Below are 17,564 nucleotides of genomic sequence, written 5' to 3'. Positions count from 1 at the left end.
AAGTGTACCAAGAAGTCTATCATTTGAAAAATGTCCTTCACAGCACTTTCTCTGGTTTGTTTTGTATGTTTTGCTCTCTTTTATCCCTAATTCAATAGTAGTTGGCCTATTTTTTCTCATGGAACCAGGATCTTTATTATATTAATTTGCTCTATTATTTTAGTGTTTTCTGCCTCATTAATTCCTTTTATCTTTGTTACTTCCTTCCTTGAGCTTTCTGTTGACTTACTGTCCTTTTTTTCCCTGGCTTTTTCGGTGGTCGTGTGTGTATTTTTATTTTTACTGATCTTTGTATTTACGCCAATAAATGTGTGCTCAAAAAAGGACATTCGCTATGGTCATGGTGTCGTGTTATTTATATGTGCATATACGTATATAACATATATATTCACGAAAAACGTAACTTATGAATTACCTTCTTCAGATTTTTTATATCTTTCCTTGTTGTTCATTTAATTTGTCATATGAATGTGGAATGTTAGCCTCTCCCACATCTAATGTGTTTGTATTTCCCCCGGCACATCGGGTAGCTTCTATTTTATATACATGGTTGCTGGGCTGTTTACTAGAGAGTTTCACATAATTGTTATAACTTCATCAAGACATACAGCTTCTAGTATTAAAAGTATCCTTACTGGTCTTGTTTAATGATTTTTTTTTAGCATTAATGATGCTTTCGTCGATATCGGAGTCACGCCCCCTGCCCTGTTGGTGTTTACGTTTACCTGATAAATCTTGACCCATTCCTGTATTTTTTCAGCCATTTCAGTCACCGAATTTTAGATGTCTTTTTTTTTTTTTTATTTAACTGCATAGAGTGGGGTTTTGCTTTCTGAGCCGATCTAAATAGATTTTTCTTTTGAGAGGCATGTTTTTTACTGTCACTTATTAGTAGAACTGATGCATTTGTATTATCTCCTATTGAAATTATCTCCTGTGTTCTGTCATACTGATTTCGTTGCTCTGTTCTGTGTGTGTGCTCTGCTTTTTCATTAATCACTTGGGGGTTTAAGAACGTTTACATATGCTTTTCCCTAGCGGTTTCCTTTGCATTACTGGTTTCCTTCTGGCTTAATACCCCTTTTTCTCACTCGGCCCTATATTGTTTGATGTGCCGTTTTAACTGTATCTCTGGATTCCTATCTGTGATGTTTCCAAGTCCTACTATCTGTACCCTACATCGGGTACATACTGTCTACTCTCTCTTTGTCCTCTCAGACTGGTATTCTTCCTCTTGTGTCAGAACATAGGACGTTCACGTTATCATCCAGCCAAGACTCTATCTGGGTCCCCATCCAAAGTGAAATACACAAAGCGTTCACCGTCCCCTCTCTTGCCACAGCCTGTCCATTCTCCCAGTGGTTGCACGTCGCTCCCCCTCTGGTGTGAGTCCCTGAGCCAGGACGCCGTGTGCAACATCCATACACACGTACGACAGGTTCTCCGTCACCCTGATATAGGAAGGTCAGCCTGGCTGAATGTAGGATCCTTGGCTTCCACTGGCTTAAGGGTTCTGAAACTGCCGTCCCACCGTTGGTGAGAAGTCTCTCGCCAGCATGCTTCTCTTGCCTTTGTAAATTACTTCATCTTTCTGCTCGGAGGCCATCTCCTTTATTTGCAAAGTCTTGCAGTTTACTGGAAAATGTCTCAGGATCGATTATTCTAGATAAACTCCCTGCTACCCATGTGGTACCAGAAGTGCAAGAGTCAGATTTTACTATTTACAGGAATTTTCTTAGGTAAGGGCTTAAGTACGTTTTCTGCTGTATTATTTTTATTTTCTTCCTCAGAGACGTCCAGTGATCTGCATTTGGGGCCGCCCTTAACCATACTCACCGTTGTATTTGTTACTTTCTTTACGTCTCTGCTTCGTTGAAGTCTTCCGCACCCCCTTATGTTTTTCAATGCGGTAATAGTCACATAACGTGAATTAATTACTTTCAAGTCCAACAATTCAGTGGCATTTAGCAGATTCACAATGTTGTCTTTGTCACTTATGGCGTATCTAGCAATTGATTGCCAGATCCAAGGTCATGTGACTTACCGCTGTGTCTTCTAAGACATTTATGGTTTTTAGTTCTTATACCTGCATATTTAGCTCTCGTAAATGGTGTGAGGAAGGGGTCCGACTTCATTCTTGTGCCTGGGCTGTCCAGTTGTCCCAGCACCATTTGTTGAGGAGACTACTCTTTCCCACTGAATAGTCTTGACACCCTGCTGGAAATCAGTTGAACATATATGTGAAGGTTTATTGCTATGTTCTGTTTTATTCCGTTGGTTTCTACGTCTGTCCTCACGGCAGCACCACTTTCTTTTGAGCACTGTAGCTCTGTGTAGGTTTTGAAATTGGAAAGTGTGAGTCTTCCAACTTTCTTTTTCAACACCAGTTTAGTAAGTCAGGGCTCCCTGCAATTCCATAAACATTACGGGAACACTTTCTCCATCTCTGCTTAAAAAAATAGGGGGGCCATTAAACTTTGATAGGGAATACACTGAATCTATAGATCATGGAGTAATACTGTTATCTTAACAGTACTGTCTTCCAATCCATGAACATGGATGCTATTATAAATGAAACTTCAAGTTTTCCTCCTCAGGTTGTTCACTGCCTGTATAGAAACATAAATGATTCATTGTGGGTTAACTATGTGCCCTGCAACTTTCCTGAACATATTTAGTAGCTCTAGTAGATGTTTTTCTTTTCTTTTTTCTTCTTTTGAGGATTTTTTGGCATTTTCTAGATGTAGGATTATGTCATCTATGAATAAAAGTAATTTTACTTCTTCTTTTCCAACATGGGTGTCATTTATTATTATTATTACTATTATTATTATTATTATTATTATTATTATTATTATTTTGCCTAACTGCTATGGCTGAAACTTCCAGCCCATTAGAGAAGCAGTGGTAAAAACAGGCATTCTTGTCCAATCCTTGATTTGAGGGGGAAAGTTTTCAGTCTTTTCACCAGTGAGTATGATGTTAACTGTGGGTTTTCCATAAATGTTCTTTATCATATTCAGGAAGTTATCTTCTATTCCTATTTCCCTAAGAATTTTTATTCTGAAAGATCGTTGGACACTGACTTCTGCCATTGAGGTGCTCGTGTGGGTTTTTTTCCTCTTCCTAATAACGTGATGTATGACATTGATTTTTCTTATGTTGAACCACTCCATTCCTGAGTTAAGTCCCACTTGGTCATGGTATATAATCTTTTTAATATGCTGCTGGATTTGGCTTACTAGTATTTTGTTGAGGGGTTTTGCATCTATAAAGACATCGGTATCTAGCTTTCTTGTGTTGTATTTGTTTGGTTTTGACATCAGGGTAATACTAACTTTACAGGATGTATAGCCAAGTGTCCTCCCCCCCACCCCCCACACCGTGACCTCCTCTTTTTTGTTAGAGTTTGACTGGTTTTAATTCCTCCTTAAATGTTTGGTGTCATCCTTCACCAGTGAACTCATCAGTTCCTAGAGTTTCTTCCTTAGGAGTTTGTTGACAACTGATTCAAGCCTTTTCCCTGATACTGATCTGATCAGAATTTGTTTCTTCTTGAGTCAGTTTTTGTAGTTTGTGTGTTTCTAAGAATTTGTCCATTTTATCCAAGTTATATAATTTGTTGAAGTATGACTGTGCATAGTGTTGTCTTCTAATCCTTTTTATTTCTGTAAGGCTATGTGTAACATCCCACTTTCATTTACTATTTTATTTATGTTCACGGTCTCGAATTCTTTCTTAGTCATTCTAGAATGCTAAAAGTCTGTCAGTTTGGTTGATCCTTTCAAACTCAGCCAACTTTTTATTCTGTTAATTCTGCTGTTTTTCTATCTTCTTGCACCTCTCACCAGTGTCATGTTTATTATTTACTTCTTTCCTTCTAACTTTGGGTTTACTTTACTTTTTCTAGTTCTTTAAGCTATAAAGTTAGGTTGGTGAAGATCTTTTTTCTATCTTAAAGTGGAAATTTGCAGGTATAATTTTCTCTGAGCACTGCTTTCATCGCACCCATATTTGGGTATGTTATATTTTCATTTTCATTCATCTCAAAGTACTTTCTAATTTCCCTGATGACATCTCCTTTGACCCGTTAATTTAAAGAGTGTCTGCTTAATTTCTACCCATTTGTTAATTTTCAAGTTTTCCTTCTATTATTGATTTCTAGCCTCCTCCCATGTTGGTTAAAGAAGAATCTCTGTATGACTTAGGCTGTTAAAATGTACTGAGACTGCTTTGTGGCCTAGCATGCAATCTACCTTGGAGACTCTCCCATGTGAACATGAGAACGTGAGAAGAACATATATTCTGCTGTTGTTGGGTCAAGTGTCCTCTAGATGTTAAGTCCCACGGGTTTGTAGTGTTGTTCGTATCTTCTCTTTCCTTGTTGATCTTCTGTCTGGCTGTTCTATGCATTATGGAGTCTGAGGTATTGAAGTCCCCAACAATAATTACAGAACTGTCAGCGTCTTCCCCAAATTCTGTCAATGCTTGCTTCATATGTATTGGGGCTCTGTTCTTCGAGGTACATATATTTGTAATTGCTATGTCTTCTTGACCAGTTGACTCCTTCCTCAATATATAATGTCCTCCTTTGTCTCCGTTAACAATTTTTAACTTAAAGTCTATTTTCCTTGGCATTAGGATACCCACTCCACGTCTCTGTTGGATACTGTTTGCATAGAATATAGTTTCCCATTCTTTCACTTCCAATCTGTTGGTCTCTTTAGATCTAAAACGAATGTCTTGTAGACAGTGTAAGCATGTAGAATTTCTTTTTATCCATTCTGCCAGTCTCTGTCTTTTGATTGAAGAATGTAATCCATTTACACGTAATGTAACTCCTGATCAGGAAGGACTGCCAGTTTGCTGGGGTTTTTTTTGTATGCCTTATACCTTTTTTGTTTCTCATTCCTCTTTTACTGCCTTTTGTGTTTAACTGATTTGGGGTAGTTTACAATTATTCTCTTCTCAATCCTGCCATGTATATTTAGATGCTTTCTCAGTAGATACCATGAGAATTACGTTGAACATCCTAAATTCCTAAAGCTCTAGTTTGAACTGATACCAACTTGGCTTCAATAGCATATAACACACAGCTTCTGTACAGTTTCATCACCCTCTTGTGATTGTCACAAATTATGTTGTTATACGTTATGTTCCCAATAACATAGATGTGTAGTTCCTGTTTTATGTATTTGTTTTGTAAGTCACATAGGAAAAAAAGAATTACGAACTAAAAGTATGATGATATTGGCTGTTATGTTCACCCATGCAGTTCCCTCTCCCAGAATTCTTTTGTTGTACAGCTTTGAGTTACCGTCTAGTGTCCTCTCACTTCAGCCTGAAGAACTTTCTTTAGCATTTTCTGTAGGGCAGGTCTACTAGTGCTGACCTCCCTCAGCCTTAGTTTCTCTGGGAATATCTTAATTTTCCCTTGTTTATTTCTATTTATTTATTTTTTAGACAGCACGTGGGAGCAAGGGGGAGGGGCAGAGAGAGAGAGAATCCCAAGCAGGCTCCACATTCAGCACAGAGCCCAATGCGGGGCTGAGTCCCAAGAACTATGAGATCATGACCTGAGCCGAAATCAAGAGTCAGACACTCAATCAACTGAGACACCCAGGTGCCCCCCCTTCATGGTTTTATTTTACTTTATTTTACTTTATATTTTATTTAATCTTAATTTTATTATAATTCCAGTACAGTTAACATAACAGTGTTCAAGTGTACAAGACAGTGTCCCCTCATTGTTGAAAGGTAATTTTACCAGATACAGAATCCTCGACTCCTTTTTCTCTCACCGCTGGAGAAGTGTCATCCCATTCCCTTCTGGCCTCCATGCTTCCTGAGGGGACATCTGACATTGACTTTATTGTGTGTTTCCATACACGATACATCACCTCTCACTCTTTTCGTGGTTCTTTGTCTTTTAGCAGTTTGGTTATGATGTGCTCACTTTCACCTCTCCTTCCAGGAGTCTCAGGATGGATAATTTTGGTATGCTTGATGGTGTCTCACAGGTCCTTAGGGGCCGTTCCTTATTCCTTCGCATTTTTTCCTTCTGTTCCTTAGACTGGATAATTTCAACTGACCTATCTTTGTCTTCACTGACTCTTCCGTCTGTTCAAACAGGCTAGTGAAACCCTGTACCACGTTTTTCATTTCAGCTATTATGCTTTGCGGTTCCAGAATTTGTTTCATTTCTTTTTATACTTTATCTTCATTTACATTAGGTATTTGTTCATGTGTTGTTCTCCTGGTTCCCTTGACTTCTGTCTATGATTTCTTTTAGTTCTTTGAGCCTTTCTAAGAAAGTGGATTAAAAGCCTGTCTAGTATGTTTGATGTCTGTGCTTCCTCAGGAACACTAGCTGCTTGTCTTTCCTGTAAATGGGCCATACTCTGTTTCTTTACATGTTTCGTAACTTTTTGTTGAAAACTGGGTATTCTAAATATTATATGCAGCAACGCTAGATAGCAGATTCTTTCCCTTAAGACTTTTTTTTTTTTTTGCCGTGGGCTGTAGCTGCTTAGTGACTTCTAACGCATTTTTGTGAGATCTGTAAACTCTGTTGTGTTTGGTCTCTGAAGTTCCTTTAGTTCGTGCCCAGTTTGTATTCTCACAAAGCTTTTCCTTGGTTTCCAGGGGTCAGAAAAACAGAGGGAGAACTGGGGACAGGGAGAAATAAAAGACTCTTCCCATCTTTGCAGGTTTGCTTTGTGCGGGGGTGCTTCTGCGTCCAAATGTCCAGGCTCTTCAACTCTGCCTTAGCCTTCACCTCTCGTTTGGGGCGAGCACAGAGCTCAGCCGGCGGCGAAAGCTTGGCATGTTCTCGGGACTCTCCAAAGCATGCGTCCTGCCCTGGGCGTGAGCTTGGATTTTCTCGATCTCTCAGTAGCCGCGGTGCTTTCTGAGCGGCCTCATTTCCAAAAGACACTGTTTTGTCCAGCTTTGCCCCCAGGCTTTCTATGCTCTGTTGTGTCCCTCAACTGTAACCTGTCCCGGTGGCTGAAAGTTGCTGGACTCCCTCCGCCCACTTTCACTACTCTGCTCCTTCCAGAACCGAGGATCAGGGCCCCCGACACTGGGAATGTGAACTTGCCCTCAAGATGCCACCGAGCCGGGGGCGGGGTGGGGGGAGGTTGGCAAGGGCAGGTGGAAACGCCACAGTTGGTCCCGCCCACTTCCAAGTCACTGCCTTCTGTGACTCTGCCACGTTGACTCTGGAAGCTTTTGCTTGACTTTCCAAGGCCTCCGAAGGGAAGGGTCCTTGAAGGTACACACTCCTCTATCCTTGCCGAGGCCTCTCAACGTTCCCGTTCTTGACTGAGCGCCTTAGCCTTCACCTCCCGCGTCTGCGTCCACAGGCTCACGACGGCGGGAGCACCGCTCGAGGCGGGCTCGTCTGTCCACCCGCAGGAGACCCGAGGCCCTCGTGCGCGGGCTCCTAGCGCGGCTGGAGGCACACTCGGGTCTGCTTTCATCGGCACGTCTTGGTCCCCTGCCCCGGCGGAGGGTCGGTTCAGAGGCCTGAAGGGAGCAGGGAGCCTCTGCTCCGCAGACCTGGCCGGAGGTCGTCCGGACCCGTGCCTCCTTCTTAGGGCGTCTGTCCGACCCGTCACCACGTCTTGTCGACTTCCTGGGCCGTGCCCACCCCGTGCCTCGTCTCCTCTCCGGCCACCCTCCTGGTCCAGGCTGCTGCCCTGCCCTCTTCGCCGGTCACTCCGTCTCCGGCCCTGCCTCCCACCCGCCCGCCCCCCATTCTTCACACAGCGACCCGAGGGAATTCCTTAAATACGAAGTGGACCTTGCCGCTGTCCTGCTTAAAATGCTCCAGTGGCTTCCTGTCACAGTGTCTTGGGTCAGTTCCACCGGATACAGAGCCCAATTCAGGAACCCTCACGCGGGACGCTTATTGAGGAGAGCTCCATGGTGGGCGGCCGGGGAGCTGCACAGAGCACCCAGAGCTGCCCCCACCAGCGGCTAAGGCGGCCGGGGTGTCTGTCTGCCTGCGGGGGGGCTGCCCCTCGCCGCCTCTGGCCCAGCCCGTGTGCGGCCGAGCGGGCCCCAGGGTCAGAGACGGTGCTCGCAAAAGCATGTGGCAGGTTTGGCGGGTCTGGAACGGGCGTGCTGAGGGCGCACGGGCGGGGCCCGGCGCTGCCCAAGCGTCCCGGGGAGCAGGGGCCGTGTGGCATCTGCCGCCGTGTCCCCTCTGGGAGGCTTGGTTGGGCCGCCCGACCCACACGGGGCTGAGTCGCTCCCGCAGCCAGATGAGGCCAGCCACGTGCCCCTCGCCATCTGGAACCGACTGGTCCTCAAGGAAGCGTCCTCCTCGCTTCTCCACGTTTTCTCCAATGACTGGAAATTCCTCACGCTTGACCACTCTGACTCCTGGGCCCGCCAAGAGGCCGGCAGCGTCGGAAGGGGGCCCGTGCGGCCATGCCGGCCCGACGCCCCCGTGCCTTTCCGTGCCCCGACGTGGGGTGCGTGGCTGCGCTCCCCTCGGGGCCCCCTTGCCCTCTCCCAGTCCCCCCAGCCCTCCTGCAGCCAGCGGGGTCGGGGCGGGGGAGCCGGGCCGAGTTGATGATTTCTGACATGGGTTGTTAACATGATTTTGACGTGGAGCCTCCCCCCCCCCACGCCCCCCACCCCCGGCTCTGGGGTGCCTCTGACTGTCCAGGCTCCGGCCTGGGGAGCCGTGGGGAGCCTCTCGGCCCCGGCTCTGGCCTGGCTGGGAGGCGGCCTGGGAAGGGACCTGTGTTTCTCAAGCCCGCGCCCTCGGGGCCTGGGGGTGGGGCCCGAGCAGATGTCTGGAGTTGGTAGCCAGGGCTTGGAGCCGGATGCTGAGAACGAGGCCTGCAACTCATTTCCCCATTAAACATTCTGAGAACATCTGCACCGGCTTCCAAGGCTTCTCCCTCACTAATTGCCGTGATTATTGTGTGAAGTGAGGAGCTGGCATGTTTCCGTGCTGTGGTGAGGAAGGTGAAAACATCGCTCTTAATTAGATTAAAAACATTTTTTTCTCCCTCTGTAATTTTGCCTTGAAAATCAAGGCCACTTTTTTGTTTTCTTCATCCAAAGACCTCCAGAAACTTTCCTCCCCACCTCTCCAGAGGTTTCTTGGGAATGTCCTGTGAGCTCAACTCTTGGAGAAGACAGTGCTCAGCCCAGATTCCATTGTATATTAACGTTTCCCGGGGCCGCTCTCGCTGCCGGGAACCGTCCCCCTGAAACCGTGTCTGGGGAGGCTCGGACAGTGACTTCCCGGAGCACGGAGACCCCAGAGGGTCGCAGGGTTGTGTGGGTGGCGGTGCTGCTCCCTTTCTGCCGACCCTGGCCTGGCCTCCCCGGCGCCCCCGCTCTGCAGACCCCACCCTTGGGCGCACAGGCGTCTCTGGTCCCTGTCGGAGCTGAGTGTGCTGGGGCCTGCAGGCTCTGCGGGGAGGGGGGCCGCTGGGAGGGTCCTCGGCGCCCTCCACGCCGGGCCTGTGGGAAGCCCGGGGTCCCCGGGGCTGGCCGGGGCTGCCAAGGCCGCCCCCGTCTCCCACACCGCCGCTGTGACACGTCCACGCACGTGTCCTCGACTGGACAGGAAACCCGGCCCGTTCCACCGTCAGGGACACCCGTCCTCTCCCACCGAAGGGGTGGAGAGACGGGGCTCGCACCCCAGCGGGAGAGAGCCAGCCACCAGCTTGCGGGAGCCCCTTCCCAAGGGGTCCCCAGGCCCGCCTTCGTCCCCTCTGCCCAGGGCCTCCCAAGTTCTCCTGCGATCTGGACTCCCCAGATCCATCCCTTGGGGCCCACGCCTCAGCCCTGTCGGTCACACACATTCCTGAGGACTCTGTCGGTAACAAACGATGGAACCCCAAACTCAACCGAGCTGAAGCACAAAAGGGACATTTTTTGGCTCGTACATCTGGACCCAGCTGTTTCAGACACAGCTGGACCCCGGGGCTGGGATGATCGGCCTTGCTCGTTCCCACTCTCCCCCACCCGCCCTGCTCCCTCTGTGCTCTGGCCCCTGGGACGGGTTGGCCTCGGGCAGCCGCTTCCCAGGGGGACAAGATGGCCGCCAGCTCAGCAAACCCAGCGGACAGAGGCCGTCTCTTTCCCCGTGCTTCCTGCCAGAGTCTGGGCCCAGCGAGAGCCAGGGTACAGGCCATCCTCAGGCCTGCCTCTGAAGGCCAAGACCTGGGCCACAGGCCCCCTCTGGGGACAGCCAGTGGGCACCTGGGGGCGGGGAAGGGGCCGCTCCCTAAGGGAAGATTCGAGAAGCTGTTCCCAAAGCCGGGCCTGGCTGCCGGGCAGGCGAAAACAACAGGTGTCCACTCGAGCAAGGTATTTTCCTAGCGGGACCGGGTGCCAACTGTGAATATACATTTTCGCTCCGCTCCTCGCCCGTTCCTGGCAGCTGTTGTGGGAACGGCTTTTACACTTTCTGCCCATGTCCCTTACTTCTCGCCTCTGAGTGGAGACACAGGTGGCGGCACGGCCGTGCTGGCTCGGGGTCTGTGAGCCGGGCACAGGCAGCTGGCACAGGCCCGGGGCCGCGGCTCAGCGATGTCACGCAGGGCCTGGCTGCAGCTGTCCGGATGCCCTGGGGAGGGGGTGTGCGTTCACGGTGCAGATCTACAGGGCTTTGGCAAATCCGCCGGGGGTGGGGGGGGTGGATTTCGGGGGAGGGGGGTAGGGAGGGGGCTTGGACTGGGGAAGGACAGGGGCAGCTTGTGTCTACCCCTGTGGGACAAGCCGCCCCGGGAACGCGCCTGTGCCTGAGGCCTGGAGGGAAGACGGGAGGTGACAGGCGAGGTCCTGGCCCAGACCTGAGGGCCCGTGCAGGGGCGGGGGCGGGAGAGCTTTGGGGACCGAGGACTTGGGTTACACCTGGGAGATTATGCAGGATTTTAATCAGTCACGAGGCAGGGCGGGTGACTTTACCAGGCAGATTCTCCCCGGGGTGGAGGGCAGAGGGCGGGCGGGGGTGGGGGTGGGGGGCGGGGGTGGAGTGCTGGGGGAAGGGGAGGGGCTGGAGTCCGACTTGGTGCTGGAGGCCCGGCCTGGTCTTCGTGACCTGAGGCACAATTTGTAGCCTCTCGGAACCTTCCTGCTCATCTAGATACAGAGATGGGAGCTGTGATCCCGTGGGGCTGCTGGGGCAGTAGAACGAGGTCATACCCGAGCATCAGATGGGGAGATGGGAGCCCCCTCCTGCATCTCGGGGGAGCCAGGCATGCCCCCGAGTCGGGGTTCAGCCGGCCTGGCCGTGTGGGTGTGGGGGCTGCGTGGGGTCAAAGGACACAAGACCTGGTGTGCGGCGGGGACCGAAGGCCTCGGGCACGCGTGTGGCCGGTTGGGGCTCCGGGTGGAGGATGGGGAGTGCGGGGCCGGGGGAGGGAGGGCAGGGCACGCACGCAGGGACACCCACAAATTGCCGCCTCCCGCCGTGGGAAACGTGCCGCACGCCCAGAGTAAGACACACGGACACAAGAAGTTAGGAGACGAAAATCGCCCACCCGTCTCTTCACCCAAACACGGACACAGCTAGCATTTTGGTGTATTTCCTTCCAGTCTTTTTTCTGTGCCCATGTTTCTTTTTAAAGGAACTTTAAATCGCCCTCCTGAGCAGGGCTGCTGGCCGGGAAGGGAGCTGCTGCACTGCTGGGTTCCGTCCTCTGGGGGGAGGGTGAGCCTTGGCAGCCCGCATGGCCAGCTGTGCTGGTCGCCAAGCCAGAGGCTCTGCTCGCCATCCCAGACCTCCCATTTTCCTAGAAAACACAATTGTTCTGCCCTGAAAACTGAGGCCCAGATTCTGGCCTAGACCAGGCAAAGGCGGCCAAGGAATTAAAGCATCGGAGAACTGGGACGGTCTTAATGCAAGTATGACTTCACTGTCGCCGGGAGCAGGGCACAGCCCTCTCCTCCCCAGGGTCCAGCCCTCCCGGGAGCCCGGGGTCCGGATGAGCTGCCCTGTGGGCTCCGCCCCGGGCCCGGCCAGGCCTGGCCGTCCCTTGTCTGTCCTCATCTCCGGCCCCTCGGAGGTAGGGGTTGCGTGCCTCTCGGGACCGGCACTTGCCCTCCCAGGGGCCCTCGCCTGAAGGGGGCAGTGTGTCGCCGTACCTGCGGAGAACCCGCTTCCCCTCCCCCCAGCCGCTGCAGCTGGGGACCAGGGAGGTGGTCTAGGGCCCTGGCCCCTGCCTGCCCGTGGTGGGGGAGGCAGAGCCCGCGGTCTGTGACACAGAAACGGGGAGAGCAGCGCCCTCCCTTTCGGTTTGGAAAAACACACCTGTGGAACCCCTCGCTGCCCCTCGCTGCGGGGCCCCTGTGCTGTTCCCAGGATTAAACCAAACAGTGCACATTCTTCTCTGGCAGGCGCAGGCCCCACCCGCCCTGGACAGCCAACCGACGTGCACATTTCAATTTCCTACAACACCAGGGCCGGGTGCTTCTCAGGGGTCAGGTGGCTCACCCTTGGCCCGCGGGGCTTTGGAGATGGCACTTGTCACCTCGGGTGCTCAGAAAGCAGCCCCGCTTTCCAGCCACCGTTCCGCCGCTCTCGCCTTCTGTATACAAGTGATGCAGACATGAAAATATGTATTTGTGTTCTTTTTCCTTTCCTTTTTTTTTTTTTTTTTTTTGAAAGAACATTTGAATCCTGGACGAAGCTTCAGCCCTGTCACTTGACAACTGTATAATATAACCCAGGGCACTTGAATCTCAGCCCCGAGCCTCTGAGATGGGGCAGCCAGTGCTCTCGCCAGGTCCCAGGCCTGCGAGCCTCTGAATGTAGACACATTCTTCGAGGCTTACCGGTCACTTTCCTGTGCTCTCTGGGAATGTCACGGGCAGAGATCCCTTCACTCAGCCCTTCTCCCGGGTGTGACTAAGTCATGTCTGTGCGGTTTCCTGCTGGAAGTCTGCCCCTCACCCCCACGGGCCGTGAGCTCCGAGTTTATTTACAGCTCTCTGAGTGCTAGTCAAGGCACAGCACCTTTGCACGTGCTCTCAGGACATTCTGATCCCTCCTTGGTGACGTGCCTGTTGCCCATTTTTCCTTAGATTGTTTGTCTTTTTCTTACAGATCTGCATGAGTTCTTTGTATTTCAAGGGCACCATTCCTCTGTAGCCGTCTTTTCAACCTGGAAGGTGGTGCTTGATGACCAGGTCTCAGTTTTAGTGTCACAGAACCCACCGGTCTTTCCCCGCGTGGATATTGTAGCTTTCAGGAAGCCCTTCCAAAGCCTGAGGTCATGACTCTATTCTAGATTCGGTTCCACAGGCTTCAGAGCTTTGCTTGTCTTCGTTAGGTCTTCAGTCGCCTGGAATGCTAAGAATGAAGTTTTGGTGTGAGGCATGAGGGTCCGATGGGACGTCTCTCCCACGTGGATGGCCAACTGTCCCCAGACATCCTCTGCCTGCCGCGTGAGGCCGCCTGGGGTACACAGCTAAGCGTCCCTGTGCAGGTGGGCTATTTCTGGACACTCGGCCCCGTCCTGCTGGCCCGGCTGCCACGCTCCGTATCCACAACACGCCGTCTCGATGACCACGGCTTTTCGAGAAACGCCGGTGCCTGGTGGAGCGAGCGCTCCTACCCCGCTGCTCTTCAACAACGTGGTCGATTTAGCTTTTTGCTTTTCCAGACCAATTGTAGAATCGGGTGCCAGGGCTGTGAAGGTCTGAGGAGACTCTTCGCTACGGAGCCTTCTCGACAACGGGGCAAAAGCGTATTTCCGAATTCAGTTCTATCTTCCTGAATGCCTCTCACAAAGGTTTGGTAATTTCCCCCTTAGAGTGCTTGTACGTCCTTCATTAATACCGAAGAATTTTCCGTACTATCGTATACAGGATTTGCTTATCTTTTGACTTCAGGGGGTTTTTTATTTTTTTGCTTCAGCTTTCAGAATGCTTTTTTTTATTTACATGAAAGGCAAAACTAGCAGTCCCCACCCCCACTTTTACCAGCCTCCCCTAATGCCCCCGCCTTCCGTAATCATTGCACCGTTATTAAAACTAAGAAGTTGCAACACTATTATGAGGCACAGTCCAGCTCACTCGTGCGGATTTTCCCAGTTCAACTACTAATGTCCTTTTTCCGTCCCAAGACCCACCGAGTACAGTTACCGAGTGTGCTCCTATCCAGCAGGTCTCTTCCGATCTGCAAAAACGCCTCCTCGGTCCTCCCTTGGTTTTCGTCGACCTTGACGCTTGAGGAATACGTCCGGGTTTGTCTGGCATCTCGGGAGCCTGGGGGTACAGGTTTGGGGGGAGAATGCCACGGAAGTCAGCTTTGCCCACCGCGTCGTATCAGGGTCCACGACATCAGCATGGTCTGTCACTGGTGTTGCTAACCATGACCCGTGCGGTTGAGATGGTGTCAGACAGGTCCCTCCGCTGCCCGGGCACCGGTTTCCCGTTTCCATAGCCTGGTGGTTGGAGCGAGTCCTGAGTCGGCTGTACTCTGGGGGAGGGGGCTCGTGCCACCGCAGCTGTCACAGCCACCACAGCGGCAAGGAAATATCTGAGGCGAGACACTCTGAAGTTTCTCCTTGAAGCTTCACCTGCCAATTTGACCGTGCATCCGTGGAGGAAGATTTGTCCCTGTCTCCCGGTCGTTTGTTTGTTGATTTGTATCCGTACGGACTCAGGCCTACCTCTTTTTTGGGCCGGAATTCAATACTATTATTTATTTGTGTCACTCAAAATGTTCTAGCTTTGGCCATTGGATTGACAGTCCTTTTGGGTTAGCTCCTGCGTCCGTCTGACATGTCTCCCGTCCCTTCCATTTGTGTTTTGCATGTCCCCTTCCTTTCTGGCGCTGAACAGCGCTTGAGGCTCGTCGTGTATGTGCCTTGCCCCAGAATCCTCACTTGGCCAGAGAGCCCTGGTTCCTTTTACCGGGAAGCGAGTGACTTTTAGGCACCAGGTCTGGTACAGGGTGTGACCGCTGCTCCTGGGCCGTCACTGCTTCTGGACTTCCCAGTGGGCAGGGCCAGGGGGTGTGTGCACGCAGCCCGAGTACACACGTGTGGTATATTTAGCGAAGTAGGAGTTCATACCAACATTTCCGGCCACAGGACTCCTTCCTGCCCCGCCCACCCACTCCACACACACACTCGGTGTGTTACTTTCTTTACTTATTTGTTTAACCCATGTATGTGCGGTCCCCCCCTCCCCCCCCCCCCCCAGAAGCGTAAGTACCGGCCGGAGCGCTAACGGTTATGGCAGTCAAGAGACTGTTTCCCAAGGCTTCGTAGGCCGCCTCCTCTTTCCCTTCCTGTCTGTGCCGTGTGGTAGGTACTGTCATACGTTCCTAACACGGAACTCACTTTTTTCACGGTCTGCTTTCATTCCTAGGACCCTCCAACAGGCTGGCTGGGGCTTTTTTTTTTTCTTTGTATACAGTAAAATTCATTCCTGGAGATCTGCAGCCCTGTGGGTTTTGACAGATGCCTGGAATCGTGTGTCCCCCACCATAGCACCCTACGAAGGAGTTCGACAGCTCTAGGAGTTTCCTTGAGCGTGCCTTTGGAAGTCAGATACTCCCCCCTCCCAAACACTAGCAACCATTGATCTGGTTTATGTCCTTGTAGTTTTGCCTTTTCCAGAATGTCATATAAATGGAATCATATAATGTGCGGCCTTTTACATCTGGCTTCTCTCACTGCTGAGCAAAATGCATCCGAGCGTCCCCCACGTTGCCGCAGGACCTCTTAGTTCATTTCCTTCGGGTCCTGGGTGCTGTTGCACTGTACGGACGTGGCGGTATGTCCCTTCGCCGACTGAAGGACATCTCGGCTGTTTCCGGGTTTTGGCGACTGTGAGCGAAATTGCTGCGCACGCTTAGTACAGGTGTTTGTGAACGTGGATTTCCGACTCGCTTGGGTAAATCCCTGGGAGAAGGACTCCTGGATCACATGGCAAGTGCACGGTCAACTCTGTAAGAGACCGCCCAAGTCTTTTCCAAGGTGGCTGCATCGTTCTGCACTTCCGCCAGCGGCTAGAGAGTTCCAGGCGCTCCGTGTCCTCCTGCTTGCGTGGCAACGTCAGGCTTCGGTTTCTGTTTTTTGATTTCAGCCATTCTGGTGAGGGTGCCGTGGCATCTCGCTGTGGTTTTTTGTTTTTTTTTCAGCGTTTATTTTTATTTTGGGGACAGAGAGAGAGACAGAGCATGAACGGGGGAGGGGCAGAGAGAGAGGGAGACACAGAATCGGAAACAGGCTCCAGGCTCTGAGCCATCAGCCCAGAGCCCGACGCGGGGCTCGAACTCACGGACCGCGAGATCGTGACCTGGCTGAAGTCGGACGCTTAACCGACTGCGCCACCCAGGCGCCCCATCTTGCTGTGGTTTTAACTTGCATTTCCCTAACAGCTGCCGGTGTCGACTGAGCTGGGCATCTTTTTAGGTACTTGCTTGTAACTCACTTCATAAATCGGGTCGGGGGCTTTCCTGCTATCTGCTTGCACGAGTTCTTTGTATATTCTAGATACAAGCCCTTGCCCAAACAGCTGATGTGGAAACGCTTTCTTCAAGTCCGTGGCTTATCTCTGCGTCCCTTAGTGCCGTCTTTTGCACAGCAAATGCCTGGGATTTTGATCAAGTCCAACATTTCCATTTCTGCCCCTCACAGATTGAGCCTGTAGTCTTGTGCTTCAAAACTCAGCGCCAAACCCGAGGTCCGGAGATATTCTTTTGTGATTTTTCTCGAGAAATTTTAGTTTATGCTTTAGTCTCTTAGGAGTGTATCCAATACCTTTACGTTTTCAGATTGTTGACGATCACCCGTAACGTTAGGCAGAAATGCCAAATGTGTTAAAACTTACACACACACAACATTCGTACGTTTATATTACAAATAATTTAGGAGGCAGCCGTATTACTCTGAAGTGGGAAGATCTTCCTTTTTCACAAAACAAAAGATAGGTGTTATCACCTTAAACACATAAAACACTCTCTATGATAAAAACAACCATCCTAAGGGCTGAAAGACCAAAGATTGACGGGGGGAGATATCCATGCCTGATGTAACAAAAAGTTAACATCTTTAATATATAAACACTTCCTACAGATTGACAAGCAAAAATGGGCAAGAGATATGAACAGGCAATTCTGCAAAAGGAAATGCAAATGGCCTCCAAGCCACAAAAGGCATTCAGCACAAAAGGAAAACCAGATCCGGTCTTCATCCACGCGTGGCACGCCCCGGGGAAGGGTGCCAACGGCTGGTTCGCGCCTGGATGTGGGGGAGCTGTCATATTCACACACCGCTTGCTGGTGGAGTCTGAATTGCTAGTTTCTTGGGAAAGCAATCCAGCAACATCTATTAAAATTACCTAGGGAGTACCCTCTCACCCAGCCCCAGTGTCAGGTTTCCATACAAACGGGTGGCTCAGCATCGACTCAAAGTAATGGCTTAAAGCTAAGAGAGCCTAAGGAGCTATCAAACACCGAATGGTTGAGTTAACCGTGGCAGGCGTGAACCACAGACTATTATCCAACTACCAAAACGCAGCCCCACGTCTGTATACCTGCAGAAAAATGAGATGAGCGTGTCTCAGAGTGACAG

General features: G+C 50.7%; 1 protein-coding gene across 8 annotated transcripts in view; it reads left to right on the top strand.

Moving 5' to 3' along the window:
• KCNQ1 (potassium voltage-gated channel subfamily Q member 1) overlaps positions 1–17,564 on the top strand; it is a 322,108-nt gene that overhangs the window by 121,771 nt on the left and 182,773 nt on the right. The window lies entirely within an intron of this gene.

The sequence above is a fragment of the Lynx rufus genome, unplaced genomic scaffold, assembly GCF_022079265.1.
Source record: "Lynx rufus isolate CCGP_SWC_20201006 ecotype Redwood Valley unplaced genomic scaffold, mLynRuf1.p SCAF_9, whole genome shotgun sequence".
NCBI lineage: Eukaryota > Metazoa > Chordata > Mammalia > Carnivora > Felidae > Lynx > Lynx rufus.
This window is presented reverse-complemented; position numbering and strand designations above follow the sequence as displayed.